At 38.9% G+C, this 13,111-nt stretch overlaps 1 non-coding gene across 1 annotated transcript; it reads right to left on the minus strand.

The window, feature by feature from the left end:
- Positions 1-688: 688 nt before the first annotated feature.
- Positions 689-902, minus strand: LOC139185525 (small nucleolar RNA U3). The gene has a single exon (XR_011569102.1). It is a non-coding gene; the product is annotated as a small nucleolar RNA U3 (small nucleolar RNA).
- Positions 903-13,111: the final 12,209 nt, after the last annotated feature.

Genomic DNA, 13,111 nt, shown 5'->3' on the forward strand with positions numbered 1-13,111 from the left:
GAAAAACATCAGACGAATCTAAATTAAGTCACATTTGACCAAATACTTGGCCAGTACTCCTTAAAAACAAATTAACCCTGGAAAAATTCTCACAACCAGAAGGCTAAGATACAAGTAGATGTAATGTGGTGTCCTGGATGAGATCCTAGAATAGAAAAAGGACATTAGGTAAATACCAAGGAAATCTGAGTAAATTCATAACTTTAGTTAATAATAATATAGCAATATTGATCCATTCATTAATTATAACAAATGTAGCATTCTAAATAAGTTAATAATAGGAGAAACTGAGTATGGAGTATATGGGAACTCTCTGTACTATTTGTACTGTCTTTGTGATATCTGAAAGATACTGCTTCTCACACCATAAATAATACTTCAATGTGAGGATAAAAGGTGTAATCAGACACAACTCAGTAAAAACAATCCATTGATCTCCTTGGATGTAATGAGAGTAGTCACAATTACTTCCTACAGATGAATATAGATGTTGGAAAGGGATTTTTAAATGCAGAAGTATATTTAATTTATTGGCTTAAATAAACAATATTCATTTTCGGATAGTTGCCAAGGGCAAGGTACTGTATTTAGTTGTGTAACTAGCCATCCTCAGAATTGCTACTATTAGAAGTTCAGTGCCTAACTAGAGTATCCTTTTCTTGGAGATGGCTTATTTTTTTTTTTTTTTTCCACTCAGACGGTGTTTTCTCCCTCTTACTCTCCCAGACGGGAGAAAAGAACGATCATCAACGGCCAATGGCAGCTGCATTAAGCAGCACCAAACGCCAACTTCATGCTCAGGAGAAAACGCTGCGTCTTCCTCGTGGTTTCGGGTGCTCTACACGATCAGAGAAACTTCTCTAGTAACGAACTATAGAAATGATCCCTGAAAGTATATTAATTGACTTATTTTACAATGAAACCTATCACAGCCAGGGTGTAACTGTTTTTCAGCCCTTCCAACAACCCGGTGAGATGCCTGATCTGATGGACGCTTGCAACAGGAGTTATGGAAAGGAGTGTTTGAGCTTCTGTACTGTTCTTTGCCCTACAATATGATCAGTGAAGAAACCTGAGTTTTCCCCTTTCCCAGCCCTGTAAAACAAGATCAGATGAGTAAATGTGAGTTGAAAAGAAAGCATGTGCAGTTATCACTGCCTTACCTTACCCTTGCTTGGAAGTAGGTCTGAGAGGAGGATGGCAAAATAAGAGCAACAACACACGCTGCATATATATCCTGTGTCAGGCACGGTGCCAGGTTCCATAGCGGTGGTCAGTGCTCATAAAACTGTGGGCTGCTGCTGCTGCTGCTGCGGCTAAGTTGCTTCAGTCGTGTTCGACTCTGTGCAGCCCCACAGACGGCAGCCCAACAGGCTCCCCTGTCCCTGGGATTCTCCAGGCAAGAACACTGGAGTGGGTTGCCATTTCCTTCTCCAATGCATGAAAGTGAAAAGTGAAAGTGAAGTCACTCAGTCGTGTCCGACTCTTAGCGACCCCATGGACTGCAGCCTACCAGGCTCCTCGGTCCATGGGATTTTCCAGGCAAGAGTACTGGAGTGGGGTGCCATTGCCTTCTCTGAAAACTGTGGGCAGTAGAGTCTTATCCTTAAGGTTTTAAAGGGGCTCAATAAATTCCACTCCTATTTACAACTTTAATTCTCAACAAATTGAGAAATAAGACCAACGAGTGACAGATGGAGATAAAATCACTGCTGTGACTGATAAAGTCTCTCTTACAGTGCTGGAGAGAGGGGCAGTTAGTACAACCATTTTGGAAAATTAAAGCTGAACAAATGCATACTTCATATGCATTCATGCTAAGTCACTTCAGTCGTATCCTACTCTGTGTGACCCTATGAACTCTAGCCTGCAAGGCTCCTCTATCCATAGATTCTCCATGCAAGAACACTGGAGTGGATTGCTGTGTCCTTCTCCATATGTATACTTTATGCCTCAGCAATCCACTCATTGAAATATAACCAGTAAAATGTGTATGTACATATTCAGTGAAAGATATATTCCAGAATGTATACAACAGCACTATTTGTAAAACTGGAAAATACCCAAGTGCTCAACAACAGTAGAATAGATAAATAAATCTTGGTATATTCTTGCAATGGGTTATTATACAATGATAAGGAAGATTAGACTGCAGCCATATACAAAAGAGTATGAATAGTGTGACTCCGTTTAAGTTAAATACAAAATATGCAAAATGAATCTGTGGTTTTAGAAGTCAGGACAGATGATGCCCTTGAGTAGGGTGGGAAGAGTGACTGGGAGGGACCAGGCATGAGGCTTCCCAGGGTGCTTCTCTGTGTATTTGGTTGTATTAAAGACAGAGAGCTGCACGTGTAATCAGTGTACATGTTATTATGTACATTATACTTTAATAGAAAGTTTTCTTTAATCCTCTCTTGCTCCCGCCTCCCTATCTAGCTACCACTTAATTCCTCTCATTTTTAAAACAAAGCAAATTTTTAAAAGTACTTTTTTGATATGGACCATTTACGATATTGCTTCTGTTTCATGTTTTGGTTTTCTGGCCTCGAGGCATGTGGGACCTTAGCTGCCCAACCAGGGATTGAACCCACACCCCCTGCATTAGGAGGCAAAGTCTTCACCACTGGGCTTCCCTGGTGGCAAAGAATTCGCCTGCAATGCAGGAGATACAGGAGACGTGGGTTCGATCCCTGGGTTGGGAAGATCCCCTGGAGAAGGAAATGGCTACCCACTGCAGTATTCTTGCCTGGAGAATTCCAGGCAAGGACAGAGGAGTCTGGAGGGATACCATCCGTGGGGTTGCAAAAGAGTTGGACACAAATGAGCAACTAACACTTTCACCACTGGACCACCGGGGAAGTCCCCAAAGCAAATGTTTTTGAAACAACTGTCTTTCTTCAACGTCTCCATTCTCTCTTGGACCTGCTGCAACAGGTCTATAGCTCATGTTGTAAAGATTAATGATGACTTGTATATGGCTAAATTCAATTGCCAACTTGCCTCATCTTACTAATCAGCAGCATTCCATACAAATGATTACTGTCTATATTTACCTGGTTCTACAGGAGGAGAAGGGGACGACAGAGGATGAGATGGCTGGATGGCATCACTGACTCGATGGACGTGAGTCTGAGTGAACTCCGGGAGTTGGTGATGGACAGGGAGGCCTGGCGTGCTGCAATTCATGGGGTCACAAAGAGTCGGACATGACTGAGTGACTGAACTGAACTGAACACTCACTCTCACTCCCCTCTCTAGGTAAACTCATCAAGTCTTTAAATACATAACTTTAAATACTATGTATATCTTTATGATTCCCAGACTTTTATATCTTTTGCCCAAATCTCTCCTTGGCATACCTAACTTGTATATCCCATTGCCTACTCAACATCTCCATTTGGAGATCTAATGTGTGCTGCGCTTATTTGCTCAGTCATGTCCAACTCTTTTTGGCCCCATGGACTATAGTTCACCAGGCTCCTCTGTGGGGATTCTCCAGGCAAGAATACTGAAGTGGGTTGCCATGCCCTCCTCCAGGGGATCTTCTCAACTGAAGGATTGAACCCAGGTCTCCCACATTGCAGGCAGATTCTTTACTGTCTGAGCCACCAGGGAGATTTAATAAACATCTCAAAAGTCTGATATCCCCCAAATCTGCTCATCTTCCCACATTCTTCTCCTGTTCACAACACTTCTCAGCTCTATTGCATCCTTCCAGCTGCACAACCCCCAAATCTTGGAATGATCCTAGACGCTTCTCTTTTTTCTTACATATCTAATTCATGAACCAGAACTGTTAGTTTTACACTAAAAATACACTTAGAATTTGTACACTTTTCATCACCTCCACTGGTACCATTCTGGTTCAAATCATTATTTCTTACCTCCTTATCTCTCATTCTTCTAAATGCTTTCCTTATGCCTCTCATTTCCTCACCCCTTGTTTCTGCACTTACTACCCTACAGTTGATTTTCTACACAAAGGATCCTGAAAAATAATAATTCAAATCATGTCCTTTGTCTGCTCCAAACCCTCCTCGTGGTTTCCACCTCACTCAGAATAAAAGACAAATTCCAAATTATGCTCTTTTAAACTCTGCATAATCTGACCTCACTTTCTCTCCCAGATCTCATGTCATGCAACCTTCCCCTGCTTCAGCCACCCTGGATTTTTTGTAGTTCTTCATACAGTCCATCTATTCCCCTGACCCTGGGCATTTGCACTGGCTGTATCCTCTCTCTAGAATGCCCTTCTCCCAAAGTACACATGATCTGCATTTTTATTTTCTTCAGTCTTTACTCAAATGTCACCTTTTTAAAAAGGATTTCTGCGCCATTCTGTCTAAAATTTCACATACTTATCCCTCTTTTCTGCATTTGTTTTTCCTCCTTGGCACTTATCACCCTCATATGTGAATGTTTATTTGTTCATTTGTTTATTGATTCATTAGTTGTCCTTCTCCCCACTAAATTTCGAGCTCTGTGAAGACAGGCATTTTTAGCTGTTTCATCTCTTTGTGCTCCAAACCCAAGACACCATTAGAACATATCCATTCAGTAACTAACTGCATGTGACGTTGCAAGTCTTACCATAAACTATATCCCTCTTCTGGTATAGCGTTCCCTGAGAGTCTGTTTTCTCTCACAGGAAAAGCTTTGTTTATTTTTATGATTCAACCAAATTTACCACTAGTTTCTCTAGGACTACTGGTATGTCTTTCAGGATCCTGAGGAATTTGCTTTGGAGTTGTGAACATGGGAAGCTGAGCCAGACTGCAGCTCTCAACCTGATTCCATGGTCATACAGGTCTGCTTGCTCACGGGATCGGTCTGCTTGTCTACTGGAAGGCTCCAGAGCTGGTTCTTCTGCACGGACTAGGACTGTAGCCCAACATGTCAAAACCATGAGACTGCCATCTGTTCAAGTTATGTAATTTGAGATCTGGAACAATTTTCAGTGTGGGATTTGCTGCCCTAATAGAATCATTTTCAGAAAGAAGATTAAGCTTTCTTTGCTGGGAAAAAGAGAAATTATCAGAAAAGTGATCATTTCACTGAGTATAAATAAACCTTGCTCCAGAATACAATAAATGAGAAAGACAAATTTGCTTCATCAATATTTTCCTGTTTTAAAAATAAATGCAAGGTGACACTTTAGTTTTGTAAGTGCAAAATAATTCTTAATGGAAAATGGGATTATCCATTTAACAGATCTAAATTTTGTTTGGAGCATTAGCCTGCCCTATAAGACACTAAGCAGAATCAGGGGGTGAGGGAAGCCTTGATAAGCTTATTGATATTATAGAATATGGTTTTTCTTCCTAGGAGAGAAAGTTACCTGATCCACCATTAGTGGGACAGAAGGCTTGATTTGTTTTTCTAACAGAACTTATGTGACCCACAGTTACCTTATATGACCAAAGGAAACCACTTACGAAATGACTACCTGGAGTTAAGGATTAAAACTGCAGCTTTGTAGACTGGAATTTCTCTCACTAAATTTATTCACCTAAACAAGGCTTGATTCAGTGCCCTAATTCTTACTGACTCCAAACTTTAATGAGCTGAGGACTTGTGTTAAACACCACTCATTTTTCTACACGGAACTAGCACTATTGTTTTGCCTGATTACAAAAACAGAAATTTTGTAATCATGGACTGCTTTTACTGGGGATAAAATCAGTCATCAAATTAAAGTATAACAAAAGAAGTGAAAATCACCAGGACATCTATAACCTGGAGGTTAAGAGGTCAATATGTTTTGCAGATTCTTCTGGGGTTACAAACCCCAGAATATGGGGATATGTAATGGATATGTAATGTCTCTTTTACAAAACTTAATCATATAATAACTGAATTATATATGTATACATGTATACATATTATAACGGAGAAGACAATGGCACCCCACTCCAGTACTCTTGCCTGGGAAAATCCCACGGACGGAGGAGCCTGGAAGGCTGCAGTCCATGGGGTCGCTAAGGCTCAGACACGACTGAGCGACTTCACTTTCATTTTTCACTTTCATGCATTGGAAAAGGAAATGGCAACCCACTCCAGCGTTCTTGCCTGGAGAATCCCAGGGATGGGGGAGCCTGGTGGGCTGCCGTCTATGGGGTCACACAGAGTCGGACACGACTGAAGCGACTTAGCAGCAGCATACATATATAAAATATACATATATAATGATATCTGAATCACTTTACTATATGGCAGAAATTAATACAACATTGTAAATCAGCTGTACTTCAATAAAAATAATTACTCTCTCTCAAAAAAATAAGGCAACAATGAAATTTGTCACATCTATTGTCTCTTCCTTTCATAAATGATTTCTCTGTAGCCTGCAGTGTTATTTGATAGCATTTTACCACAAAAGTGGAGTCAATCCTCTTAAAACTTGCCTCTACTTTATCAACTAAGTTTATTCTAAAGTAAATAGAATAAGTAATATTCTAAATCCTTTGTTGTCATTTTAACAACTAAGTTCACCGTCTTGTATGGGCACAATTTGTGGTGTCTCTAAACAATTATAACAGTGACTGATCACTGATCACCATAACAAATATAATAATAGTAGGAACGTTTAGAATATTTCGAGAATTAACAAAATGTGACACAGAGACATGAACTGAGGACATGCTGTTGGGAAAATGGTGCTGACAGACTTGCCTGACACAGGGCTGCTGCAAACCTTTAATTTGTAAGAAAAATAAAAAGGCAATATTTATGAAGCCCAATAAAGCAAAGCACACTAAAATGAAGTATGCCTGTATTTTACTGCCTGTAGTCAGGCAGGGAAGAACTCTCTGATAAAGCAGACTTGAGTAAAAGCCAGTGGGAGACAGAGCTCTGTAAGACTCTGGGGGAAGTCCTTTCTGGGGAAGGGCATAAATAGCAATTGTGAGGGTGCAGAGGCAGACGTGAGCTCTGTGCATTGGCAGGACAGCTCGAAGACCCCCAGCATCACAGCGTGGGATCATGCTGGGGGGAGGATGTTGCAGAAGCAGATTTGCCTTTTTCTAAGTTTCTTTCAATCCTTCCGATAACCTCAAGAAAATCTCAGTTCAATGCAAGTTTGTATTTAATACTCCTCTGATGCAAAATTTGTAACTCTAACTTTTAACAAAAAGGATGACAGATTGGAAGATCACAGTCTTCTGAAGTGACACCATAAAATAGAATAACGTTGGATTTTATTTTACTTACATTCATGCTTACTGTATATTATGGCAAGTAATCTAGCTTCTGTTTATAAGAGTGATACAATTTTCCTTTTAAATAGACATATTTAAGTTTTCAATTTACTCAACTTCAAGAAAAAGAAAATATGACATAAGAAATATATAAAGGGTATATAGCTGGAAGTTGCAAAAATCATAAAGGGGACTGCCAAATGACTAAAGTTTGGGAACCAGTTCTAGGCCATCCAGCTAGCACCTGAACTCTCTAAACATGGATCCAAACCCACCGAAGCTCTTCTGTTTTCTAAGATTATTACTACATAGTGAATGCAGATATAAATTAATCCAGATGCACTAGTCAGTGATACTCCCAACCCCAAGTGAAATAGCTGCTTTGGGACAACTTTAATTTAAACATTCTCTTTGGAAGAAATATCAAGACATCATGGCTAGTGCAAAAATCAGGCAGAGAGTTGTGAAAGTGTTTTCCCATTTATATTATCTAGATGATTTAATTGACTGTTCTCCCTAGTTGTTTCTGGATTTATGTGCTAGTTTGTTTTTAGATGTGGTACTAATTTAGATGGAAGTCTTTCTTAAATGAATTAGTGTCACAAATAAAAGTATACTTTCAGTGGATGATGGTTTATAAGGTTGCATTCTACCTACTTGCCGATACAGTTTGAATGCCTCAGTACTGAATATTTTAATGTTTTTACTGAAATTCTTTCTAGTGAGATTTATGCAAGGAGATGGGTGAGAGTTGCTTTGTATTCTCGGCACTCTCTGGAAGGAGAAAATAAAACATGAATAGAGCTATTCCAAGTACAGGTCCAGGCTGATCACTAGTGAGTTAAATGGTACAACACCATATCCATCTAAGTGTAAATATTTTGCTCATGTTTAGTGGCTCCTAGAAGAGAGAGTTGGGAAATGATGTACCTGCTTTCACATAGAAGAAAGTCCCACTTGCACAAAATTTTAAATCATTAAAGAACAATTGATATAATCTGAATAATTAGAGGAGAAACTAGTCACTCATTTAAATTATCTGTAGGATTTTTGAAATCCATGTGACAAATCATATTAAAAAGTGATAAAAAAAAAATTCCTCCCCACTCACCAAAAAATTCCTGGGCTAGAAATCAGAAGGCTGTAGGTGCTAGACTCGGCTCCTTCAACTACTCTAGTGTCTGTTGACCTTGAAGAGCTCACTTGTTTTCTCTGGGCTTAGTGTTTTAACCCTGAGAGAAATAGATTAGATATATTCTATTTAGGATAAAAATGCTGTGCTTTTTTATGACAACAGCAAACAAATATTATCAGAGTGAATGAATTGGATATACAAAATAAATAGAATATCTGGTTAAAAGAGTTTCTGAATGACCAAGTAATGAAATTATGGAAAATAACAAACACAAAAGAGATACTTTTTAAAAAAGTATAATTGTCAGAAAATACTAAATTACATTTGGACATTGAAAAGCCATGAACGTATTCAAGCAGACAAAAAAGAAACTCTTTGAGATAAGAAGCACACACAGTCATGTTGTAGCCATAATACCGCCCAACGCACTGGACCAGAAAAGGAACAAATTTATTATATATTTCCATTTCTCAAACACGCACACCATCTGGGTCATTGTGACATGGATCTAATGTCAGGTTACTCCTCAACCGAAATCTATGCATAGCTGTCAGAAAGGAGATGTAAGAGCTCCATTTCTGAGCAGGTATAAAGGGAGCAATAGCCAGGCTGGAGCAATAGCCAGTAATAGCCAGGTAAAACTACTAAAAATAGTATTTTTAGGGCCACACTTAAATCATTTCATAATAATATGCCTGTCGTTATATGTCATAATAATATGCCTACTTGTATATTGTGTGGTCTGAATTAAAATTTAATTATATTGTTTGTCCTGGCAAATCTCTTTTCTGCTCCTTTTAATGGGCCCAGTCATTGACTCAATACTCAGAAACAGGTATATTCAACCAACAGAGGAAAAAATTTTAAAAAGCCACTTATAAAGCAAAACTGTAAAGGCTAGGAGGAACCTTGGCTACATTTGTTGAAGAATAAGATAAGATTAGCTTGTCTGTCCAGATGTCTGGGAATGGATTAAATTACTTCCTGGGGCTCCTTTAAGGATCAAGATGCCATAGAAAATTTCGGTAACTGGCAGATTTAAAGGGTGAGAAGACTGTTGACTCATTTTTAAATGCTATCTATCTCTGTACTTAGGTAAATACTTGTGAGTATATTTTACATTGGATTCCTTGTAAGTAATTTCAGAGAGAAAATTTACTTAAAAGACAGCTGGGTAATATAGTGAATCTCCGTGGGTGGAGGTTCTATGTCATAATTTACAGGAAGCATTTTATCTGCCTGGTGGGTTATCAGGATATGGTGATGACTAGACTTGTTACTCAAATGATTTCCTAACAACAACTTCAAAGGCACCGATATTGGAATTTGAATCCATAAAAGCCTATATGGGTTCCCACTCCCTTTCTCAAAGAACCACATTTTCCAAGGGATCAGAAATCAAGGTATATACAGAGTTTCAGATGTTATCTACCTTAGCGACTATCCTCTGATGCCTAAGCATGTCACAGGATGAGCTTCTGCTAGAAAAAAAGTAAATGTCTCTGCTGCATATTAGTGTGCATTTTTTCAGAGCACATTCCAAAACATCCATCAAGATAACTGAAAAAAAAAGGGGGGGGGGGACAGAAATGTAAATGTGGAGTCTGACAGGTACCGAAAGCCCAAGAGAGCAGACATTTGTCATTTTTAAGCAGAATTCAAAAATTCCAAGAAGCAAAAGAAAAAAAATTACCAAGTAGCACCTTTCCTACATCCAAAACTAGACCCTGCATGAGTAATATCATGCTGATTATGAAGCCCTAACACAAAACCAACAAACAAAATTATACACGAGAATTGCTGGAGCAGTTGCAGATAAGCTTGTTTGTTTTATTTGGAGTCCTTAACATCTCTGAAACACAAAGCTGAGCCATAAAAAGTGCAACTAACCACATACGCTAGTTTTTTTTTTCATTTCTAGAATTGGCCAGTTTTAAAACTCCTGAGTGAAGAAGCTACATCATTGACATTGAAGATGTCTTTCTAACTTGTAGCAGTTAAACAAAACACCATTTAAAAAAAAAAACATAAAAATAAAACCAATAAGTAAACAGAATTGTGGAATTACCTGACAGTGTATTAAAGTATAATACTTTAGCAGCAGCCTCTGTATTAGACTGAAACACAGAATACCTTTAATGTGTATGGTATTTAACTTTCCTCTTCCAGAAGAAAAAGAAGTAGATTTTTTTTGCAGTAAATAAGCTGGCATTGCCGGAGAAGGCAATGGCAACCCATTCCAGTACTCTTGCCTGGAAAATCCCATGGACGGAGGAGCCTGGTAGGCTACAGTCCATGGGGTCGCAAAGAGTTGGGCATGACTGAGTGACTTCACTTTCACATTTCACTTTCACGCATTGGAGAAGGAAATGGCAACCCACTCCAGTATTCTTGCCTGGAGAATCCCAGGGACGGGAGCCTGGTAGGCTGCTGTCTATGGGGTTGCACAGAGTCAGACATGACTGACATGACTTAGCAGCAGCAGTAGCAAGCTGGCATTGCATTAATTAAACAAAAAGCAAACAAGATGTCTGAACCATATGCATTAAAGATTTCAGAATGACATGGCGAGCAAATTATACATGCAATGCTTACACTTTCAGAAAAACAGGATGCTCAGAGAGACCTAAATTACGTGTGGGTACTATGAAAAAAATAATGAGGTGGGGCATAGCTGGTTGAAGGTGAGATTTGGAGCTTTTTTCCTTTAAAATACTTTGAGCTCATTCAAGTGTGTGATGCCTCAGTCTTTAATGGAACAAAGAAAAGCCACAAATACGAACAGACCAAAAGTTCTCTCCAAATGGAAGACACGAATCAGAATCTTTAAGGAGGTTTGCCTCCACCCCCTCTTTAGAAGTGATTGGCACACACTTAGGTTAGACTCAAGGTAACATGATAGAAAAACTTTCTGTCAAGAATCCACAGTGGTCTGTGCTGCCCTTGATCTGCCCTATCCCATGGTCATTCAGTAACAGGAATGACTTGAGTGAGCTGTTCCGCTAAATGAGTCTGGTTTGGTGCCCTTGAGCTCCAGGGTCATGTGACTAGATGTGTTCTGATGCTCCAGAGCTGCAATGGCATGACTAACCTTGCTGAGTCATGCTATACTTGTGGGGCATGAAGCATCAGTGCTTTAATTAAAATGCCCTTAGGAGCATTAGGAAGCAATGACCACCCTTTCCCTTCACTTGGGGTGTGTCAGTGACACAGGACAGAGTCCCACACAGGATATAATTCATATGAGCCAGTCTTGAGTAGATTTTTTTTTTTCAGTTAAAAGAGTGAAAACCTGACCAATTCTTACAGATTTAACAAAGGAAAAGACATTTTCCTAATTTTTCTGTCCATGCAAGTGATCATACTGGGGGAGAATGAGCAGCAAGGCTATTTGTTGATCTGTTCCCTCATTCCAACCCCTTGATGTGGGAAAGGAGAAGAAATTCTGTCTTTGGGAAGATTCTGCAGATGCCAGGGTATAATCAATTCCAGTAATATTAAAAAGATCTTGTACTTGTACAGACTTCTAGAGCTTGCTAACCACTTGCCAGGTGGCTCAATGGTAAAGAATCCACCTGCCAAGCAGGATACACAGGAAACTTGGGTTTGATCCCCTGGAGAAGGAAATGGCAACCCACTCCAGTGTTCTTGCCTGGGAAATCCTATGGATCGAGGAACCTGGCAGGCTACAGTCCACAGGGTCTCAAAAGAGTTGAACCTGATTTAAGCAACTAAATAACAGCAGCAGAAACACTTTCACATAAATAATTTCATATGTGTCTGATAGCCTCCCATGGGATATCAGGATTGTTATCTTTACATATGTTGATTTTTAAAAAAACTTTAAATGCACTGTAATATGTATATAAGTGATGTTCATTATACAAATGCTTTTTCATTGTTTTCTACAAATGCATGTAGAAAATATCACCATAGAGGCCATCTTCCAGCCCCCACAAATTGCACATGCCACCCTACTCTAAAATATACGGAAGAATGATTTTCTAGAGAAAGTGACAGTTCACACTTTTTTCTTCTAAAACAGGAAGCGGGCACCACAGTAGGAGAAAAGGGAAGCTAACCTTCCTCTTTCATGTTCTCTGGGGCTGTGATGCAAAGCAATGATGCAAAATATTTTAACCCCAGTTAATCTCTATAAGAGAAAACCTAAAGTGTCAGAGTTAAGGGTTAATATAAACTATTTTTTAAATGACAATCTTCAATTTGTGATGTGGGTTAATGAATTAAGTGAAGTAAAATGAAAATTCTTAATTATTATTCTTTGTTCCAGGGTTTTTATTTTCTTTTTTAATTGAAGTGTAATTGATTTACAATATTGTGTTAATTTCTGTTGTACAGCAAAGTGGTTCAATTATGCATATATGTAGTGTTTTTGTATTCTTTTCCATTATGATTTATCACAGGATATTGAGTATAGTTCCCTGTGCTACACAGTAGGACCTTGTTTATCTATTCTATGTATAATAGTTTGCATCTGCTACTATTTTTAGGTTTTAGAAGGTTACTTCATATCTACTCTGATAACCAAAGTTTCCAGATTTGGGGGAATTTGTCCCCCTTTTCATTTATTCAATAATATATGATTACTTGAGGGGTGTAAATGTCACTGTCCTTTTTGCAATCATCATAAAACTTCTTTTGTAGCCTTGATAGATTTTGATCATTTCTACTTTTTCTAGTGGCAGTCCTTCTTTCCCTTTGCCATCTGTCTGTCTCTCAATCTGTTGTCTGGCTCTGTTTCTCTCTCTCTGTACCT

The sequence above is a fragment of the Bos indicus genome, chromosome 10, assembly GCF_029378745.1.
Source record: "Bos indicus isolate NIAB-ARS_2022 breed Sahiwal x Tharparkar chromosome 10, NIAB-ARS_B.indTharparkar_mat_pri_1.0, whole genome shotgun sequence".
NCBI lineage: Eukaryota > Metazoa > Chordata > Mammalia > Artiodactyla > Bovidae > Bos > Bos indicus.